The 21,810-nt window shown below is 40.6% G+C and overlaps 1 long non-coding RNA gene across 1 annotated transcript in view; it reads right to left on the bottom strand.

Moving 5' to 3' along the window:
• Nucleotides 1-355: 355 nt before the first annotated feature.
• The window catches only part of LOC306979880, a 32,448-nt gene continuing 10,993 nt past the window's right edge, over nucleotides 356-21,810 (bottom strand). Inside the window, exon 3 of the long non-coding RNA XR_013793968.1 lies at nucleotides 356-509. This is a non-coding gene — a long non-coding RNA (uncharacterized lncRNA). The remainder of the gene's footprint in view (nucleotides 510-21,810) is intronic.

Raw genomic sequence — 21,810 nt, 5'->3', positions numbered from 1 at the left:
TGGATGTGATTAGTGCTTAACAAAATGGACCATCTAAGCTTTACTGTGAGTGGAATTCTTGCTGCTTTGGCTTTGGCTTTGAAACTAAATAGCTGCAGTTTTGGCTTCTGACATAGATAGACTGTCCAAGCACTCTCTCCCGGTGCCGTGCATAAACCTTTTAATTACAGCCAACATGCCTGATAGGTTTGAGGCTTGATTACTTGGCCTTCATTAGTCAAATTGTGAGCTATAGTGACTCCCAGAGGTGCAATTTGGCAACTCTAAACGCTGCTGTGTTTAGCAATTACATTTAGCCTACTCCAGCCCAAACAGGTGTGAGTTCCCCTGCCCCGACCGACAGCCCCTGCGTGAGCACTAACCGGATTTATGATGCGCTTCAGCACAGCAAGGCCGGGCCCGATGCATGGTCTTCTCAGACTCTCCTCCGCAGCAGAGCGCTTTAAAGACCGCAGAGTGTAAAGGCAAAACACGCATTTGGGATTGTTCATCGCAGGCGTGTAGAGAATCTGCAATTATAGAAAAAGACATGGGTAAAATGAGCAGGTGAGCGCAGCAGTATGGTAATCAGGAATAGGTAGTTAGTATTATGACTCATTGTGTCCTATGTAAGCATGGCCGTCTCGAGATTTCAGTTTTTTTTTAGAGTTGGCTGAGGCAAGTTATATCAAGAAACAGCGAGGAATGTTGATTATATATTCAACAGAGTTAGATTTGTGTGTGCACTTGACTAAGTTTTGGGCTTCTCTACAATGACTTGATTTCCAAATCTTTCCATTGTGTACGTGAATTCGCAAAATACTGTGTAATTAAGGGAGCAGTTTTGATTAAAATATATGTATTTTGGAGCTCGTCTTCCTTGTACTATTAAATAAATGTTTATTCACAATCCACATGTCAGCTTAAAACAACATTATATACTTTCTGTATTTTCAGTCATTTGTGGGGAAAACACTGTAGATCGAATTATAAAGCATTTGTATCAATTTCATGAACTTGGAGGCGAGTTTTCTAGCATTCTTGTGAAAGTGACCCTGCAAGTAGTGAAATGTGCCTATAAACATGTCCCTTTTAAGAATTGGGATGCTACAAATATGTTGGGAAGATTAGGGATGAGTTTGTACCCCCACCAACATTTCAATTTAGTGGCTTCCTCTTTCATTGTTTGAAATGAAAAAATCAGGTATAGGGCGTTTAAGGTGGAGAGACTAACATGCGTCTCTTTGCGTCATGCGTCTTTTTTTTTTAACAAATGTTATCTTGTGAATAGTCCCTCCCTTTGAATAAAACTACTTACAGTAAAGTAATGTAATGCTGTGGAAATTCCTACAGCATGACTCGTAAAAATGGTAGGCCGAGCTTTGGTAGCGCAGATCTAACATTATGTATTTTAGTAGATTTTAAGTTGTTTTAGGCAGTATACTGTATATGGCTCTCAAAATATATGACATACAAATATGAACAAAATGCAATTATCTGAAAATATACTTGAGTGTCACTGTCAGGCTTCTTTGCTGCTCTGTTTCCACAACAGTAATGTCAAATAGTTGCATCGTACGGCTTTAATTTGGAGAAGACAGCCCTGACTAAAAGACAACACTGATAAAATGTGCTTACTCTGGTGCACTGACTGTACTTGTGATAGCTGTCAGAGTGACGCGTGTGTGCTGTGCCACATTAGCCTTGTTTGTCTCCATCACAGGTGCACACTGGATGTCACAGCAGCGGGCAGGGAGCGTTCTGCCTCAGGCCACCACACACTGATAACGAACGCTGGGTTTGTTGAAAAAAATCAAGTGTTTGTTTGAGTGTGCGGTCAGGCCCTGAGTGAGTCAGACAGTGACATGTGCGGATGTTCAGTTTGCACAACATTCAGACAGTTCCTGCTGCACTGTTGCAAATGCTGATGCCAGCTCTAACGCAGGTGGGAGATATGGTTGATATAGGATTTAATGCTAAGCTACATGTTGGGACTTGCGTTTACGCTGTCCGGGCTGCAGCCTTGGCTCTATATTTAGACGAGTACAGCTGCCCCATGGCACCCTTAAAGCAAGACGTCCAGTGGAGATTTATGGCAGCGGGCCATGAGAAACAGCTGTAGTGTCTTGCCACTTGCTTCCAAGGAGTGCAGTATGAGGTCTTGGAGGTATTATATTTATTTTGTTTACAGCAGCTGACACAGTCACTCCTGATACTAGCAGACGCACTTATCAGTGTGTGGGATGCCTCACTGCTGAACATCTCCACCACAACTTGAGTGTCCAGTGCTGCAGCCATGAGTCAAACACCTGAAACAAACAAGTCCAACCACTCTGTGCTGCGACACGTCACAGTGTAATGTGACCCAGGAAGAAGTAACTTATATTTTGTCCTAAATTCTACATTCTCTAAGTTCCACACAGCCGCCTGTAACATGTGAATAGCTGTTTATTTCACTGACTGTATCCTTCTGGATTTTGTGTAAATACACATCATAAAACTACCTTATCTGTCAACTGATAATAGATTATGTATTTCCGACACTGCTGGTTAAATGCTAACTGTATGCTGCACTTCTATACAAATACAAATGAGCAGTTTTGCTAAAATATGACGCCTTAACAATATCTGACTGTTCACGATTGTACTGTCTCCGATCCAATAAATAGATGAATAAATTTAAATTTTAAAATTTATTAATAGAAAATATGGTGAAATAGAAAAACTACAGTGAACAACATAGTACATTTCAATATTTTTGAATCTCTTTCAAAAGCGTATAATTATGCCATTACGGGTAAATTGAATTCATGTAGAGAAATGGGACCCTCTGGTTATGGGGGTGGTGAGTTGAAGAGCTCTCCAAGCCGCACTTTAGCAGCTTAGCTTAAGTTTAGCTTATCGCTGTCAGTTAGTCGCTTGCATTATTCAGAAGGACATGTTATCAGGGTTCACCTGTATTAGCCCTCTCCAGCTTACACTCACACAATGCTGTTACACGGTGCTGCATATTAACTCTGGTGTCTATTTCAGCAGCTACCTCTCTATCCATTTATTGATGCATGTCTTCTATTGATCCAAACATTGATTCGCCATGCAATCCATTACCCATCTGTCTGTTTCAGCGAGCTTTTAAATGATTCGTCGAATCGGGCTATTAAGAAGAGCAGTGTTGAAGTCCAAAGGTTAGTGATACATCAAGGAATACACAAGTCTTCCTTAAGGGCTTCTGTGTGGAGCTAAAAGATGTGTTGAACCATGCAAATACTGTGCTCTTCTTTTTGACCGTACTCTCAATATGTCATGTGTCATATTCACATCGAGCATAAAAGGGGAAGAAAAATGAAGAAAAGTTGGTGGAACAGTTTCCCCTATCACTTGTTTATGTTTGCAATGGAGAAAGGTTGTGAAGGTTTGGACATTGCACTAGTCCAGTAATGATCTTTACTTTTTCAATTTTCAAAAACGGCTTTGACTCACAACTACACATAGAAAGCCTCAGTATAACTGTTACGTTATAGCTGTAGCGCTACTGTATGTCCTGAATAAAGTAAAAAGGGGTGCACCACTTTCTTCTTTTGTTAAAAGTCCAACTCATTGTCTTTGTTTATATCACAATTTGTGTATTTATTCATGTGATGGGGTTAGCACACATTAATAAACAATCATATAAAAATGTTATCCCCTCCTGGAATCGCCACCTTAACGTGGTGGAGGAGTTTGAACACCCGAATGATCCCAGGAGCTATGTTGTCGGGGGCTTCGTGCCCCTGGTAGGGTCTCCCATGACAAACAGGTCCTAGGTGACGGGTCAGACAAAGAGCAGTTCAGGAGCTCCTTATGAGAGACCAACAGGCCCGGTTAGAATCGTGAGGCTCCAACAGCTGCCCCCACAACTCGGCAACGGACAAGTAGAAGATTATAGCAAAAATGCTCATGTACATGTAGTCACAAGGCAGTCAAAAGTTAACAGTAGTAAAGTAGTAGTAATAGTGCATTTATATAGTGCAAACACACACTAAATAAATTACATATTATACTATATTATCTAATAGATAGAATGAATTATTTGAATGATCAAGTAATGTAGCAGACAAATGTTGTAAACACTTATCCCTCTTATACCTAAATATCTATTTAAGCTGTTCCGTTGACCAGGCCTTAATCATTCCTGAATAAACTCAATTGTTTTTCCCTGCCAACATCAGCAAACTTCATTAAAATGGGTATTTTAAAATTAGGGAAAAAAAGGTTGAGGATAATAATGGTCATATTTTAAATTTCACTGTGTCTTTTATCTGTTTTATCTCCATATAGAAACACTACTTTAAACAAAACAAAGAGAATGGCGGCCACCAAACACGTGGAAAACCAAGACACGCAAGGATTTGAGATTGAGATGCGAGATGGATTCATATATATTCATGAATTCGCTGGGAAAAGTCAAACGGAAGCAGTATGATAATCTGGCAGTAATTGCATTTTTCCCTCTCCCCGACTGTTTTTGGCAGAGCTCAGAGCCACATAGGGAGACATGCGACAGCAGCCCGTGTGCCGTGCGGAGGGGGGAGCGGGGAGTGTCCCTGGGTGAACAACAGTGGATACACCCTGACCCTGCACTTAACGCAAGTCAATCCGCGCCGGGGTCAAGTGGTGGTTATGCCAAAGCCGGGCGATTCATGGGCAGTGGGATGACTATCATTAGTTTTAGGCAGCTCAATTATATGTTTAATTAAGCTGGACAGACATCAGATAATTGAACTATTGACTGGACGCTTTGTGGCTCATTTGTCTTCATGTGCTGCTGTAGGTAACACCATAGCCAAACGGACGCACACCACATGAGCACAAGAAACGCCATAACAGCAGAGTGGGCGATACAAGTGAAAGCGTTTTGTAGCTTTTTTGTAGCTAGTTATAGGTTTTCTTTAACTGTAGCAAGTTTATCAACACAGTTCAAAAGTTCCTTGGTAAGTTTTAGATGATTGTTATCATGATCTCTCAGATGATATCTGGCTGACTTCAAGGGCTGTGCAATAAATCAGCATTTACTTTAACCTCTTAAAGCAGTACTAAGTAACTTGTTTACCTTAATAAATCCTTTTCGTTGTAGCTCTGGGCGTAGTACAAGTGTTGATGGGATGATTAGGGGGTCTTTCATCTCCACAACTGCAGCTTTCCTGCACCGGGTCAGAGGTGCCATACACATTAATGGAATCCCGAAGAAGAAGCTAACAGGCTAACAGGCTAGCGCCACTTCACAGTATTTACAGCCAAGTTTGAGTGAAAAAAATTATCTCCATTGTGTAATTCGATGAACAATATCCCTCCTTCCCTTTGTCTTTTCTGTCAACGTAGTATTTACTCTCACGGACAATTAATGAGTAAAAACAGCAACATGATACGACACCTGCAGTGGCGCTTATGGCCTCTAGGGGCATGAGTTACTTAGTACTGCTTTAACCCCCATCTGAACTGAGCACGTTTTCTCCAGTTTGGCATTACCCAAATCTGAACTCTTTTTAAAAAAGTGTCAGAATAACAACAAAAATCGTGACAAAAAGCAGTGAAAATGTGGCAAAAATTTGACAAAAACCCAACAAAAAAAGTGATGGAAAAAAATATTGCAAAAGTGACAATAACACAGCAACAGCGCAATGAAAAAGAGCAATTTAGATAAGTTTTGTAGGTCTTGTAGCTTTCAAATGAGGCATTACACTGGCCCATAGGCAGTCAGCCCCAGTTCAGAAGGTTTTACATTTGGGAAAAACTGAACTGGAGAAAATGCGCTCGGTAAAGACGGGTGGTAAGAGGTTAAACTGCAATGTCAGCTTTGGAAGATCTCAGTTATCGTCATGGGGCTTTGTGATTGTCAGCTCTACAGTCCATTTACTAACAGCACTTGGCATGGAGCTCGAGGAAATAGGAGGAAAGATTGTTTAAGTGTTAAAGTAGCCATACCACGCATATGGGGCTTAAAAATAGACTTAAAACATCATTGTGCGTGCCTCAGCATTGATATTTTACCATTTATAATTTAAAAATGCTGGCACTAGAGCTGACTGTGACTGGGGCTCCTCCTGCAGGCAGCTAAATGAATAAACCATTACACTTTCTGTTTTGATTTACGGCGTGGTTTACAGCGTCAGCACGGCTCGATGAACACACTTTGACTCAGAACCGATAAAATGTTGGATTATGGCGTTTAAAAATGTGGAGGACAGTTTGGGGTTTTAGCCATGACACTGTAGAAGAAGAAACAGCAAACTTAAACAGGATTGCCCCGAGGATAACTCAAAACTGCGTGAAATACTAACAAGGTTTAAAGCTCAAAAAAGTCAATTTTGCATGATACGTCCACTTTAAATGACACTAAAAGGAAAAACATAATTTACTCTCATTTAAAAGGACATCCATAAACCATGTGGTAAAGGCACATATTTAGTTCAGTAAATTGAAATTGAATACAAAATGTAGATAACACTGTATTTTTTAACCAAGGCAGTTTTTGAACAGAAAGGAACAAGTCTCAAAGATGCATAGCTCTCTGCCACTAACACCTAAACACGGAACAAAAGGGCCTTCATATAAACAACGGAAACAGGAAATGACTCATTATAAACAGTTCATTAGGTTAATTGTCCAAGGCTAAAATATTACTGCATTTCATGGCATCCTCCCCAGAGATCTGCTCAGATCGATGGATAGTCATGGCGTTGTGTGCCAAACAAGAAAAGTCATTATTGAGTCACATGGATTTTTTTTTTTTTTTCCTTTTTTTTCTTCCCAGCAGCATCGTGCCTATGTTGGACAGTGGTGCCATGTCAGAGTGAAAGAGCGGAGTATAGTCTCGAAATATGTGAATGAAAAGAGTGTACTTGGTAAAAACAAAAAGATCAAGGTGGTTTGCCTCTCTTTTGGTTGTAGAGCACAGACCTTTAATATACCTATAATTAAGGTTCAACTTTGTCATTGGTGCCACAGTGAAGCAATGATGCTATAAGAAACAATGTTATGGGTCAAAACCTATTGTTATCCCATACAATTGAAAAAGTGTGTGATTTTTGGCTATCAACAGTAAATGAAATCGTTTGCACCTCATATGACAGCCTTTATTTATCAGACTGCAGCAAGTTAAAGAGTTATCATTTTCTTTATCACAACCGTCCCTCCATGTCCCACCGAATTGCACTGTTGGCCCCATCCTTTCCCCTATTTGAGGTGGTCACCCTTGACAGTGTTGCTGAAACGGCATAGTCTTGTTATAGTCTGTACGTCAGCAGGGGGAGAGCTCCAAAGATTAGCTCCTTTTCACAGAGAATAGGACTCTATCGTTTCCAGTGCCCCACATTTCGTATCTGAGGGTTCGCAGGCTGTACACAGGCTTACACAGTGGTTCAGAAGGAAGTCTATTCAAACGATAAATAAAAAATATAGACATGCATCTACTAGCGGGTCGAGAGAATATGCCTAAACTTAGCTGCCTCCTTGAATGCAAGAAAAGGGAGTCAAGCTGTGAATCAAGAAGCAGGGACTGGTCCTCCTTTTGACGTCTAGACAATGACCATGTGACCAACAATCAGTGTCTGGAAACTCCAACTCACTATTGTGCAGTTACATATAAGATAATTTTTCATTTTAATTAATTGGCTGAGACAATAGTGTCTCCTCGCAGTGTGAGGCCGCGCAGTGAGAAAAACGATCTGATTCCAGCATTCAGAGCTGACGTGTTGATAATTGTTTTTAAGGCTAGTGTGTGGTGTGAGTACAATATAAAGCTTTTGTCCACACAACTAATTAAACAATGCTGCACCATCCATTTGCTGAAATCTTATTGATATATTTATTATCTCTTGTCATTTTAAACACATCCAGGAGCATTACCCTTTGAGACAAGACTGAATTATAAACATGAGAAGCACATGCATATCAGTACATGTTTGTAGACGTCTAAACTATTAGGCCAGTGGGTTTTACACATCGCTAGCCTCCTTAAGTACTTTGAAATCCTCATGGGGTATGCATAGGCTGTAACACTCATTCTGATTGGCTGAAAACAGCATCAGCGATTCGTAGATCTGCAGCAGTGTTTGGAGAGTAGAAAAGAATGAAACAATAATCGTACTTTGGCCATAAAATTAATAAATTAAGACAGGATGTCGACGACATTCAAAGAGCACATGGAAGAAGGACACTTTGTTATTAACAGAGGGTATTACCTAAATAATCGCAACCTTTGTGATTACTGACTGCATTCTGATTTCTGAATTTCCATCCTAAGCCACATTTCTGTTGCAGCAGCGGGAAAAAGAGCAGCCTCGTGTTCAGTTGTGAATATGATCTTGCTTGCCCTTTCCGACTGTAACTGTACCCCTAGAAATTATGCAAACCGACCACATCTAAAGAAGCATATTTGAGACTCCCAAGATTTTTTTTTCTTTTTTATATCAATTCACGCCAGTTTACTGGATACATGTCAGCAGCAGCAGTCAGGAAAGTGCTGACAGAGCGGGCCGTCCTGTCCAGCCGCTCACTGCCTCTGTGTGAACTTGGATTTAGCTCAAGGGTATAGCCGCCCTGCTAATATGATGTAGCTGCGAGAAGGAAACAAATTGGCCTGACGTCTCATACACTGCCTTGTCTTGATTGCGTGATGGCTTCTGCCGCTAATGTGTTTGGATGGGCAGACCTGTGCACGTATACGGGAGAGAGGGGACTATCAGAGAGCGAGCCGGCGGAGGTGGGGGGTGGGAGAGATGAAGGGGTTTGGGGGAAGGGCCCCGGTCTGCAACATCAGCACAAGTGGAATTGCATTGATTCTGTTAACTGCAGAGTTGGAGCGTGATGTGGATTTCTGTTTATTGAGGGTGGAGTCAACACTACGGTTTTATTTTCATGCGCGTCATTTTCATACGGATTCAGGCTGTATCTGATTATGAACTGTGCAAAAGCCGTGAGACAGTTTTGTCACAGATGCTAATAGATGTCTTAAAGATAGGGTATGTGAGGTGTTTTTTTTTCTTTTACAAAGACATGATTTCATTTTCTGTTTTGGATAACAGAATGAGCCCCACACTTACCGTCACCAGATCATAAAGGCACAAAACCTTTCCGAGTAGTAGAACAAAATTAGCTCTGTCCTCCTTTAGTATATTATAAACTCTGACATATGTGAAGAAAAAAAAACTATGCTTCTAATTATAAAGCATTTGGATCAATTACATGAACTTACTTTCCCCACTATTCATTGAAGAAGCATTAGATATAGAAGATATCATGATGAAAACAAGCTGATAGCAGCTATTCTTTAACCTCTTAAACCCCGCCTTAAACGGGCACATTTTCTCCATTTCAGCTTCACCAAATGGCTTCTTGAATGGAGTTAACAGCCTTTAGGCCAGTGTAACGCTTCATTTGAAAGCTCAGACCTTCAAAACTCATCAAAGATTTTCCCTTGCGTTGTTCTTTTTGTCACGTTTTTGTTTTTTTCATCAGTTTTGTTGCTCTTTTGATGCTTTTACTGCTGCGTTTTCATCCTCATTTACGTCATGTTTTTGTCGCTATTTGGACATTTTGTTCAAGAAGCTTTAAGATTTCAGTAAAACCAAACTGGAGAAAATATGCTCGGTTAACAGACTCAGATGGTGATATAACACTTTTTCAGAAGATAAATATTGAAAGAAATGGCTCACGACCCACTGAAAACGGTTCCACTGCTGAAAAGTGAATCTGCAAGTTGAGAAACTCGTCCCTGTGAAGAAGTGGGATGATATGTTACGAATAAGTTAGGAAAGTTAGGAATGAGTTTGGACCACTACTAATTTAGTGGTTTCCTCTTTCATTGTTTGTAATAAAAAGAAAAATCAGGTAGAGGGCCTTTAAGTGTTGGACATGAACATGAGAGACTTTCTCCCAACTTCTACAATCAAGTCCTAAGCAGTGCTAGTCACATGACAGGCTTTAATCCATTTGACTTAGTTTCATGGATGATATCTGTGGTAATAATCGTGATATCAGTGAGGTTATTTTTAATATTAGTTTGATTCTTTTGTGACATAGAGAGGTTTACGTAGAGTATGTCACTTCCTGCCAGTGTCCAATTAGGAAGTAAAATAATGAACATCGGCAAAAATGTCAAACCAGCAAAAACACGGTAAAAATGTAAAGGTGCATTATGCAACTTTTTATGTGAAAAAAAAAGTGTGCATACTTTACCTTGTAGTGACCCGGTGGCTGTATGAGTGGATAGCGTGGCGACTTTGCTTTCGATCACGGTTCCCTCCACAACGCTCCAGGATCAATTGTTTTGTATGTTTTCTGGTGAGCAGCGAAAACCCTCCAAACAATGCGCCTTTAAACAAAATTGTGTCAACATTTAAGTTAAAAAATGTGTCTTTAAAGCTCAGTGACTGAACTCTTGAGGTTCTTAGCTTTCAAATGAGGAATGCCATGGTCCTTATATGCAGCTGAAGGCAAACAAGTCTGACTGCAATTGCATGTGTTAATACAGAAACGTTTAATACAATAACATGTAACAGCCCCATGAGATTTGCTCTGGTGCCTTATGTCCAGAAAAATCACTGTGTGAGAAAATGGCGGCTGCACCTGTTTTTCTTCTTTTTTTTTATGCTCCTGAGCTGCTGTTTTTTTTAAAAAGAAGAGCGAATAGCTGCTCTGAAAGCTTTTCTTAAAGGAATAGGCCACCGTTTTTCCATACTTAGATATGTTCTTACCTTAGCTTAGACGAGTTCATTTGTATCCGTCTGGTCTTCACGTCAGTCACGTAAACACAGCACAGACGGCGTTAGCATTTAGCCTCTCCTCCTCTCCTCTAGCTCCAAACGAGGTGAAGATAGAAGCGACCAAGCTTTTCCACGTTTTCCCTATTTTAATATGGTTACGTGAAGTGCTACACCATCCAAGCATAGTTACACAAAATTAAACAATGTGGATTTTCTAAGCGGATAAAAAGGGGAACTATATTGTAAGGCGTAATAATACCAGGAGTACTTTGGCGTCCGAAACAGTTAAGTGAAGTTATTAGGCTATGCTAACGGCGTCTGTGCTGTGTTTACGTGACTGAGGGCACGCATGAAGACCAGACAGGTACAAATGAACTAAGCGAAGGTAAGAACATACAGTATCTCAGTATGAAAAAACGGTCGCCTATTCCTTTAAAAAGTAGTCTTGGAAAAATTGCTGTGTCTAATTTTACTACAGAAAATGAACAGGCCACACGTCAAACTTCACTGATGCAGTACCAAACTGTACAACATGGCGTCCGTTTAGTCCGGCTCAGTCAAGCCAACCACAAGTTTCCTTTTTAATGCCTCACGTTTTGCATATAATAGGTGTTTTCAGAAACAAACTTAATGTATGATTCCAATTTGGCTGGTGTTTATATTCTTGCCATGATACTGGAAAATTATATATTCTGCAACCATTTATGACAGGTACCCAGCCTTCAGTAAGTAATTAGGTGTCAACGATGGTTCAAAGTGATAAAGCTCTGTTGTTAGTGCATGTGCCACATAAATCGCCTTAGTCTTGAGTCTGGACACAATTTGCAAACGCTCCCAGGCTCTTTTCTGCTATTCCTTTTCACTCCCTTTTCACTTATCCGCTGCATTATCCACTTTAGAAAGAACCTGGTGGATCAAAAATCAGGAACAGGTCTCTTCCATGAAAACCGGTGCCTGATGTAGAGTTCCACATTGTCGCAAGCAAGCAATTAAAAGTGATAGATTTCCCACAAATAGCAGTTAATTTTGTATTTCCATAAAACGATTCCATTTTTATTGGCACTTTATTAAAACCATGTTTCAGGATAAATAAATTGTAAACTATTAAGGCGATTATTGGAAGCTACTTTCTAATGAACTCTCGTTAACAGCATCGCATACAGCAGGTAATTATAACACTGCCACTAAAGGAGAGGCTGCACTAACTATGTTTGTGCAAGAGATTATCTGAGGTGATAATGTGGCTCCCCTAGCTCAATGACTTCACGGAAAATACTTACATTTTGACTTCAAGTGATATTTCATCTGTTTCTCCAAGGAAATGAACATTTAGCTGCCGCACACTGACCTGATGTATTCAAAGTCGACCACACTTTAAAAGTTAGGCCCGGCGATCAAAGCAAAGCAGCGACATGTCCACGGAGACGAGGTGGTGGTGTCCCGCTCAAAGTCGTGATACAGTATATGAGTCAGGTCTGAGGAGGGATGAGCCGCCCACAGAGAAGTTGCATGTTTTTTCAGGTATTTCCCTCAAGTACTTTTCCATTGTAGTTATCCGTAATGAAATAAATGTGTGTATTTTGTCGGGTGAAATAGCACAAACAAGCTTTCAAATTCTCACCTCCCTATTAAATCAAGAAACTCAGACTGCTAAATCTTGAGAGGTATTTTGCACTACATTTTTAGGGGGAAATGATAATAATCCGCAGCACCCATTAAGATAATTTTTCGACAAATCCAAAAAATAATGCACAAGCACAGTGCCTATCCAGACCCTCCGCTGCTCATCTCTGCAGCCTGTGAGGGTTTATCACTAGTGCCTCATATTTCCCCCCCTTAGTTTGTCATTTTGCTGATCCAGTCGCTTTTTCATATTTCAGTATTCTTATCATCCCCTGGCAGTAAGATGATCCATTTCACTTATTTCTTAGAAGAAGAGTGTGACTATAGCCTAAGTCAATATCTACACAATGAATTCAGCAGACGGAGGGGGTCGGCCGAGGAGGGGGCAGCTAGTTAGCGGCACAGGCAGAGGAGGTGATGGCGGAGCTGGTATAGCATGGGACACATTTTTTAACCGGAGTCAGCAAGGGTAAAATGTCAAGTATTTCTTACGGAGGCAGCTCCATAGGATTCCATTCAAAAGCTTTAATCTTAATTGAGAGCATCGCACATTGATATTCCATAGGCCTCTTTGCCCTTCGCCTCTCAGTTACTTTCATTTAGAGGACAGCCGTACCGCACTAGAGCATAGGGATTGCTTTGTCAGACAGCCAGGAGGCCAAAGGCAAGGTCACCGTCTCTTTGTGCGGGTGGAGAGGAGGCAGGGTGCGCTTTGATGCTGCCACGGATTTAGGGGAGTCTTCCCAAACTAACACTCGGACTCAAATATTCCCGTGCTTAAGTATTAGCGCGTGCACGGGATGAGCTGACGTTTCATTTTAAATCTGTTTAGAAGGACGTGAGGTCGGGGGGTGAGTTGGCCAATGGACTTACAACAAAAGGTATGTGTGCTTATGCTGAATTTATGCAAAAAGTTACATCATTGAAAAGTATATAGCTGGGCGATCGAACAATGAAAATCAAATCGTGACAATCTGCCAATTTGGAGAGATCGTCGGGTAATGTCCTCGTACTTGCCGTGTCATCCCCTCTCAAAACACTCCTAGCACGGACCACAATCCATTCCCAACACCACATTTGAAAGAAATTGCAACTGATATTATAATTACACTCTAACCTGTTACTTGCCGTCCCCCCGATCAGGTGGTTAGGGTTAGGTTTAGGGTCAGGGTTATGATTGGGTTAGGGATAGGGACGGCAAATGTGATGTACGTTGTGTTTCACTCACACAGATCTTACACATAGTTTGGGAATATAGAAGGTCTTGGCTTTCAAATGAAGTATAACATTGGCTTAAAGGCCGTAAGCTCTCCTGCCTAACCCGAAGAAAGTAGAAAACAGGTTAAAGTATTATGTCTGTGTAGGTCTGATCCTTACCCAAGTAATAAAGCAAGTCCCTAATATACTCCATAATGGCAATTATTTCTCCTGATAATAAAAAAGGTCCTATGTCACTGGTGCTCAAACTTTTCACACCACCTCATGAGATATTTGCCATTCCTAGTACCACATGGCATAAAATCTGCACTAAACAGGGACTAAAATAGACCTAAATTAGGCTTACCTATGTCCTATGTTATTTCTCAATAAGATTAAGACAAAAATTGCAGATGACCCTGAATAACCCTAAAAATGTAAACAATCTCAGAGAAAGTAGAACGCACAACTTTGTTCACGATGCACATGCATTGAGTTTATGAGTTTAGTGTCAGGGACATCCGGCCGGTGAGATGATTTAATCCGGCCCCTGACGTGTAGAGCATACATTTCTGACTATGTAAAATAAAAACAAGTCTCAAGACCATTCCTGTGCTGAGTTATACCCAGAATGCTCATTCCAGCCACTAGGGGCAGCTTAAATAAAAATAAAAAAGAGGTAAGAATCCCACATGTGTCAAGCAGAGGGCACTGATATAATAAGAGATCAGGATATAAACAACACATTACATCCACGTGGTAAATGAGTGTGGAGTGAATGAATAATGACAATAATGTAGCACTTTGAGACACTTGTGACACAGGCTTGTCAAGCACAATACAAGTGTTAGCCATTATTATTTATTAGGCTACATACAGTCCTGTCGGGGTTTTGACCAAATCACCACCATTTTACAATCACAGCTCATTATTATTATCAATTTATTGAAAAATGTTTTTTCAAAAGTATTTTCCTATTTACGTTATGTGTGGCCGGCGACCTGCTGTGGGAGCTGCATTTCGGCCCATGACCCAAATGAGATCGACACCCTGATATATCGCATTCTCGCTACATGTGAGAAGTCAAATCTCCAACAAACTCTTAATGTTGCTGCTACTCCAAATATTAGCTCCTATAAATTAGCTCCTATTCAAAGCAGAAGTGCAGTCTTTAAAGATTAAATCTACACTTAACTGTGCATCACTAGTGCATGGGATCACTTTACCAGTGGCTTCTCATCTTGTGTGTTCAGGAGATTATCTGACATGATAGTTTGACTGTCACTTCTGATTCTTTTACTGCACACAATGGCTTGAATAGCAGCTCTTAATCCTTAAACAGAGGCTGAGAAGGGAGCACTCTGCGATAAGACCATGTCATCAGGTGAGGCTCGGGAGAGGGGGGTCAAACCGCTCTTGTGGGAAGTCTGGTCTCCTCTAGCTATGGAAATAAACAGTCACATTACACACTTATTTAGTGCTGAGTGGGCCGCCCCCATCTGTGGTGCTGAGGACAACGCGAGCCTCCTCTTCCCAGGCTCCTGATGCTGCTGACACAGGTGTACTGGGGAGATGGGACGGGAGATATGCATGTATATGGCACTGCAGCCCTCAGGCACCACCACGACATTGTAGTTTACTGACAGCGCTCAGGGCCATTGTTAATTGGGAATGGTAGACATAGGAAAAGTGTCCTGTGGGCTGCAGAACAGACTGTTATTTTGGTACTGATGCTCTCAGAATATGTTCAGTGGTCTTATGCGTGTACTGTATAATGAGTTTTTGTGTTGTCTGGGACCCACTTAAATTAGATTCAGTGGCTCCTTAAAAGGTTAATAAAGTCGAGACAATTGAAGCAAAAGTGAATATGTCAACAATTTTCTGGAGAATCAGAAGGATCTCAAATGAACTGCAATAATCCTGTAGCCGATATTTATCAAGAAAACAAAAAGAAAATCTATAGCCCATATTTCACAGTAATTCTGACATAATCTAAAACCATTGTTCATTTTGATTACTTGCATCGTATGGAAATTTACTGTAGCACAAACTGAATTGTGCTACAAACTTGTGCTACAAACTAATTGTGTCGCACAAACTAATTAATTCACTAATTCTGCTCACAAAGAGGACTGTAAAACTTGGCTACGAGTGAATACGAACTGAACAGAGACCACAAGGCTCAACAAAGTTATTATTAGTGCTGCCACTTTCACAGTATCTCAAACACATCACAACAGCAGCAGCATCTGCCACACTTCTCTCATTAACTCACTTTCAACTGCGCCAATATTTAGGAATCACTTTAAGCTAACACTGAACTCTTTGTCTTTCGAGTCATGGATACACTAAACTGGCTCAAGGGATTAGTTCTTCAAAGAATGGTTTGTCTGCTGTGTAAGTGTAAAGATGCAGGTGGTTTGCAGGGACTGTGGCATCTCCACATTCAGGTAAACAGCGCTGATAATGGGAGCTCCTCGAGTTTCAGGCCTTTTCTGTCTGCATTACACACTCAAGTCAGGCCAATACACTGATATCCACACCAAATACTCAAACCAAGAAAAAATGCTTATGGCTTTATATATTGTACGTCTTTAAAGACAGCTCACTTCATCAAGGGATCGTTACATTTGATTTGTGGTGATGATGCCAAGTGAAATCGGGAGTAAAATATAAATGATAGACACTGCACCCTTTGTGCTTTAATTTAAGGTGATAAAATCAAGGCAGTATTCGGCCAAGAGCTTGAGTGTGATGTGATTTATTACAGAATAATTAGTTTTCATTTACAGATTCATGAAATAGTTCAAATGTATGGTTATTACGTCGGGGATTAATGAGAAAGACTGTGATAAACAACCTTGTTGAGACATAATCGACCAGAAAATAAGTCACATAACTATGTCAATTTATTTAATGATGTAATTTATTAATAATTAATTGCATTTTCAAAGACTCTTCATATAGGACCGTGCGAGCCTTTCTGTGTCGAGTTTGCATGTTTCTCTCCCTGTGTCTGGATGGGTTTCCTCCGGGTGCTCCAGTTTCTCCCATCAACCAAAAACATGCACAATAGGTCCTGGATTGACATCTGGAGATGGGTCCCCTGGTCCTGCACACAGCTGCCCACTACTCCTCACGCTTTGTCCCAGCGGCATTGAAGTAAGTCTCAGATGCAGAGGAGAAATCTTGTTTTATAATGACAATAAATGCACCTTTACCAACACCAAGCCTTGAAAACTGTGTAGCACATTTGTTATATTGGATGGAGCTAAACAAGCATGTAAAGTAATCTATTGTTGCATATTCTGCACATTTTATGTGTCCTAACATTGTGCCATGTCAGGTTGGTGAGCTCAGATATTTAAGCATGCATTTCTATTTTCACATCCAGACAAATTCTATTAAGTTAGCATTTTGACAAAGTATGCTAAAATTAAAATGTATTGCCCAATGAGCCTCGCCCAATAAGTCAAATGGAGCCTGTCAGTTTTATTTAAGGCAGTGTGGAGCTGAGGTCATTAGTTTGGAAAGAGGATGCGAATGTGGGTCCACACATGATTCAAGACGGTTCCTTTGCTCTTAGGATTTAAATATAGCTCCGGTCACCATAACTACTGTCACTCAGACTAATGACCTTTTGACCTCTCTTTCTGAAAAACAGGCTTGAAGTGGACACAGTGCGGGACATTGTCACTGGAGAGAGACAGGGGGGTGATGGCGTCACAGTTAAAGGCATATCATGCAAAAACATTACTTTGGGCACCTCAGCATTGATGCCTTAAAGGGATATTTCAGGATTTCCTAGTTATTTCTGAAGATGTTTTTTTGTAATTCATGCAGCCCTTGTATTTGAAGAGCTTCCTGTTGCTAGGCTAGTGCTAGGCTAGTGCATTTCTATGGTATCAGCTAGCCTGCATTAAAAACAGCTCCACAGTGCACCTGAGGCAAATCACTTATAACACCAGACTAACCATATAAATGTCTGTGTCGATAGAATAATTTTTGGAATATAACTGATCACATGAACGATCGCATTTTGAGGGACTATTTTCTAGCAGATCACTCCGCCGCTCCATAGCTTATACAACCACAGAGCTAATGCTGCTAAAATATAAGCTCTTTCAAATGCAAAACGGTTAAAATTATTCTATCGACACAGACATTTATCGTTAGTCTGGCGTTATAAGTGATTTGGCAGGTTGGCAGGTTGTATTTTGAGTTCGTATGAGTTTGTGTTTTTATGTTTTGTTTATGGTCCGAATAAAGAAAAAAAAGAAAGAAAAAGAAAGATTTGCCTGTGCTAGCCTAGCATTAGCATAGCGCCACTAAACTCTTCAAATATATGAACTGCATGAATTACAAAAAAAAATATCTCCAGAAATCAACAACACTCTGGATAACAAGGAATGAGGCCCTATGTCAAAAATCCTGAAATATCCATTGAAGTTTAAGATGAAATATGAAGAAATCACAGTAGTGGGAGACTGAGCTGGTCAGGATGGTCAGGAGGCCTCTTCAGGCAGCAGTGGAAATACACATTATGGAACAGTGAATACAAGCTTTCGCTCTCAGCTAATGGTATGTAAATCAATGTCATAGCAATCTGAGCACTTCAAGAGTCAGGAGAAGAAATGACAAACGTGAACAGGATTACTAAAAACTGCTGGAATGAAGCAAAACACAACTACAAGTTTGTTTTTGATAAGGAGATGTAATAGCGCGGTTCAAAGCTTCAAAAAATACAAGGTGTCCAGTAAAGGGGTACCGGGCTATTTACCAGGTGATCCTTAGCTTCTCTACAATCAAAAATGATTACAGCCGTAAGCATATTTGCTCGTGAAATATTTAGAGAATCCCTGGCCTTGAGATTGGTAAAGCAGAGACACACACAAACTCATTGTGGTTTGAGATTGATTTGTTGAACAAAAGAAAATGCATAATGAGGTTTTCTGAGCACAATAAGCTATACTATGCTATGTGTAGATGTGTAAAAGAGTGAGAAAAGGGATGCAATAAATATACAAACATTGACATAACTTACTTAAAACTGGAACAAGAATACTGAAGGACTGTTCTGGAATCTACAGTGTATTCTAAAGTGTATTTCTTTTACTAATAAGCTCAGCGGCATATGTTATTGCCTAAGCAAAAGAGCAGTCATTATGTGTGAATGAAAGTAGCAGGAGGTTCCCACAACAGTTTCAACATCTGATGCACAGCAGAGGTCAGAGTGTGCGGGTTTACAGCTCTCGTAGCAATTGACAGCGCTGACGGACGTGGCCCCGTGATACCACCGAACACTTGACTTTCTCTTACTCTGAACAGACCGGGCCAAACTGCAAGCCGCTGCTCTCTGTTTACCACTCGCCGAGAGAGAGGATAGTGTCAGTTAGCGCCAACCCTTCTCAAGTGGCTCAAGAGGCAACTACAGAAGCACTTACGGTGAAAGACAAGTAAACAAGACGTTATGAGGAGGGCTACGGCCAGGCTGCCGCTCCTTCACAGAGATAATACACTGATAAAAAAGTTGTCCTGCTGCAGTGTAAAATAAAGCTTTTGATTTCAGATTCAAGAACTGAATCTATGTGCTTTTACTGTAAATGCATTGCTATTGTTTTTCAGATTGTTTGCCATTGTGTTACATACATTGTGCAATAAACTCTATGATTGAAAGTCTTCAACTTAGCAGTGTTAAAGAGAACAATGAACAAGGCAAAACAACAAACACACACGCACGCACGCACGCACGCACACACACACACACACACACACACAACAAACAAACAAACAAACAAAACAAAACATCAATTGATTCATTTATTTAGACTAAATTGTGTTATATTCTTTGCCGCACCATCAGAGCCAAACACTATACATCATGAAACATTTTAGAATAATTAATTTAAAGAGTCTAGATGCAAGTTGGTCATTTTATGCTCACTACTGCCATCTCATACTTGTAACTGCACCTTCTATATTAAGCTTGTGCATGACGGCACTTCGGACCCGAAGTAACAACTTTTTGAGTGACAGTGCAGGATTTTAGAGACAGTTGTGGTGAACAGGTCTGGGCTCATTCTACACATTAGGACATGTCTGGAACATTTTAAAGAGTCCCTTTAACTATTTTATTTCCTTAAATTGCCAAGAACCTTCCTATAGGGCAACAATAGCTGTCCATGTAAGTATAATGATTCCCAAGTACAATTATTGGTGTGTGTGTGTTGTGCATGTTGCAAACTAACAGGTCTGATATTGGAAAGAGAGATGGAGAGAGCAACCTGTAATAAACTGTCTTGATTTCCCTTTTTTCTAACTTTGGGGCAGTTTCTGTTCTCTTGAATCCCAGAACAAAGTACTTCCTTATTTGCGACATCGAGGACAAGAAAACAAGTAAAAGGTTACTGCAGAATAAAGACTTTAAATAGAATCCTTATGGCGTTGACCAATCACCAGGCTTCATCTTTCACACTCAAACCAACAATTTACAGTTGACTGTTGCTCACTTTTATATATATCCTCTAGAGTAAGACCAATACATAGTACAACAACACACCACAGGTCGTGCATATACATTAAAAAGCGTTGATGCACCACGGCTTTAGTGGGGCACAAAGCTTTGGGAAAAATAAAGTTTGAGTTATGACACTGGAGAGACGTTAACATGACACATTAGTGGGAGATGGACACACCCAATTCCAAGGAGAGCTGCGAGACTTCAACAGAACACATGACACCGCGGCACCATTCGTGCTCATGTCAGCGCCACCCGCAGCCAACGGACCAAGCCACAACAACTGCAGTGTCACATTTCAAATTCTCCTTTTTCACCCAAACTATTTTGTCCCCATCCCTGGTGAGATCTTGGTGCAATATGTGAACACTTGTAAACGGGTGCCTTTTTCATTCACACCTTTCATTCACAGAGGTGCTCACAATAGTAACAGTAAACGGAGTCTGATCTGTTATCTGTGTTCAAGCCGGTACTTCTACAGCTTAACAATGTGAATCACCTTGAAATAAATGTATTAAAAATAAAAGGTAAAATTGCACATATGCTTAAAGAAAGCATCTTCTTATTTTATTTATTTATTCATTTATTTATTGGGACAGCGCATGTTAAAGAGCACACAAGGGTCTCTTTAACAATTTCCATCTGTCCCCACACTCGCACTCTCATTCATCCTGGCCTATTGTACATGTTTTAGTTCTATCGTTCCATATTATAACTATTACAATTACTACGGCAAGTGGCTCTGCTGGACAATGATGGGAAGGCAATGATATTGATATGACTTTCCTGTTGCAATGAAACAAATACATTTTGCTGTCTGTCTAATGTATGTCATTGCTGTGTTACTCCAAAAAATGCACAAAACACATCAAATAAAAACTGATAATCATATCAGAAAACTCAGAATGGCCTTGAACACAATGTCCAAAACCAGAGAACAAAACGTACGCTCAGAATGTAAAAACATTCTTTTCCCACTTTTTTTCTAATTTCCCCAAGTTTTTCCCAAAATCCAGTGTGCAATAACTTTTCCTGGACACTGTCGTGTGATATTGCAGAGATTAAGACACTTCCCTGTGGACCAGACCTGTTTCCAGGTTGAGTCTAAGTCATCAGGAGCTGACCCGTGATGGGCGCCCGCTGCCAACAGTAACTGAGGGCCATACTATCCGGCCTGTAGGAAGCTGTACAACAGGGACCTGCGGCAGGAGGAGGAAGGGGGTGGGAGGGGACAGGGCCTGGGTTCACCCCTCTCTGGCTCGTGTGTCCACGGTGCACTAATAGACGCCTGTCATCGTTATGGACAGAAACAGGAGGGCGCCTGCCAGCTGCATGACCCCCATAAAACACAACAGGAAATCCTAGCAGCCAGTGAAAGGGAAGACTCTTCACTTTAGAACTAGTATTTGTCTAGTTAAGTGCAGTGTCATTGTCCACATCTAAAAGCTTCACACAAAAGCATGTCTTCAAAATCATACCCTTTTATTGGGGTAATCCTAAGCATAGGGCTTCCTTGTTCTGTAAATACTGCTGAGCACCGCTGGTCTGCAGGTAAGTTTAGGCACAAGAAACTGATTTCATTCATGTTCAACAAAGACCACTCGATTTTACAGTATCCCTATCTCAAAAGAATGACAATAGTCCTGTACAGATGCGGGTAGTACTCAGTAACTGCACTTCTTAGAGTACTTTTCACTTGAGTAATCCTACATACGTATGTAAGTGTCTATACTCTAACTTCAGTACCACTCA

This window comes from Gobius niger, assembly GCF_951799975.1.
Source record: "Gobius niger genome assembly, chromosome: 20".
In the NCBI taxonomy this organism is placed as follows: Eukaryota; Metazoa; Chordata; class Actinopteri; order Gobiiformes; family Gobiidae; genus Gobius; species Gobius niger.
The sequence above is the reverse complement of the archived record's forward strand: the minus strand, read 5'-3'. Positions and strand labels throughout refer to the sequence as shown.